This window comes from Agrilus planipennis, unplaced genomic scaffold (assembly GCF_000699045.2).
Source record: "Agrilus planipennis isolate EAB-ADULT unplaced genomic scaffold, Apla_2.0 scaffold47, whole genome shotgun sequence".
In the NCBI taxonomy this organism is placed as follows: Eukaryota; Metazoa; Arthropoda; class Insecta; order Coleoptera; family Buprestidae; genus Agrilus; species Agrilus planipennis.
Window position 1 is genome coordinate 386,392 of NW_020442442.1, and position 1,859 is coordinate 388,250.

A 1,859-nucleotide genomic window follows, 5' to 3' on the forward strand; every position below is an offset into this window, starting at 1 on the left:
ATATTTTTACATAATAAAGTACTTATATTATTTTGTAGCCCATTAAATAAATTATAATATCAGTTGGGTATTTATGAAATTAGATTGTTAGAAAAATTAAGGGGTAGCAACAATTTTTTTTTAAGGAAGGGCGCAGGTACAAAAAGGTTGGAAACCACTGACGTAGCCTATTACGCGTTTTGTTACATTTTAGCTTTTCTAAGTCAAGACGTCTCCTACCTTCCCTCTTTATCACAATTTTCAATGTAAGGTTGGTCTTCATAACTACAACTTTATGATCGCGATCTCTCTCCTCCTTGAAAACTCCTACAGTCCTTCATTTGATTAATAAATCTTTGACTAACAAGAATATAATCTAACTGATCTCCCTAAATCACCTGGCATCTTCCACGTATAACGCCTCCTAACGTGATGGTTAAATAAAGTATTCGCGACGGTTAAGTTATGTTTATCGCAAAATTCTATCAGCCTGTCTCCCCTATCATTTCTATTGCCTAATTCAAAAGAACCTGCTATTGCACCCACTTTACCTTCACCTATTACTGCGTTGAAGTCTCCTACAACTATTAAGTTTTCCTGCCTTTTTACTAAACTTAACACGTCTTCTATATCTGCATAAACCGCTTCTACGTCTTCGTCATTGTAAGATGATGTAGGCATGTAGACCTGCATTAATACCGTTTTTACCAGCTTCGAGTTTAATTTAACCATAACTATCCTGTCGCTTTTTTGTAAATAACTTTCTACACTCTGTCCTACTTTTATACGCATTACAATTTCTACCCCCGAATTACCTTTCACCGATCCTGTATGTATTACTCTAAAGTCTCCACTTCAGAAGTATCCAGATCCGTGCAAACGGACTTAACTATCCGAGATAAAAATGTTCAGTCTCTCAGAGTCTCTGAAAGCGAGACTCGAGTCTCCTTCTCTCGTCGAGTCTCCCTCTCTCGTCGAGTCTCTCTGGTGTCGCTGAGAGAGACTTTCGAAAGACTGTCAAAAAAAACTGTTTAGCGTCTCTGAACGAGAGACTCGAGTTGCTCATAGAGAGATCCTCATTTCGTATCCAATCTCTGAACGAGAGATTCGAATCTCTGAACGAGAGACTCGAATCTCTCAATAAGTGATGTCTCGATCGATATGGTTAAAATTTCAACATATTTCAGAGATACCAGTCTTTCTACCAGAGACTCGTGTCTCTCAATTTTTCACTTTTATTCATTCAGTCCCTCTGTGAGAGACTCCAATCTCTGAATTAACAATTTTATCGTTCGAGTATCTCATACAGAGACTGTGAGAAATCCATAAAAACACCTAGGCAATAACTGAGAGACTGTCAAAGACTGTGAGAGACGCTGAAAGACTCTGAAAGATTCTGAGACACTAGAGAGAGACTGAAAATTTTTGTCTAGGGTAATGCTTATTATATCTTATTCTAATCTATTCATCTCAACTTTCAAATTTTCCAATTTTCCCACTTGCCTCTTTGTCCTTACATTCCACTTTAATAACACCCCCCCCCTCCATTATGGTTGAACCTATTGTCCGGCTCCCTCATCATCATCATCATCATAAGGTCGTCAGTCCTAAGACTGGTTGGACACGCACCTCCACTCTTCCCTATCTTGAGCTAAACTTCGCATATCCCTAAAACTAGAACAACCCATATCCTTAACTATTTGCGAACAGTAATTTAATTTAGGTCTACCTCTATTCCTCTTATATGTCTCTGATTAGACCTTCATGTCTGAGACGGTGTCCTACCAACCTATCTCGTCTATTTCTTATTGACTTCCATAGAGTCCTCTGTGTTCTCCTATTCTTTCTAATACCTCTTTATTTCTAACCTTTTCTACCCA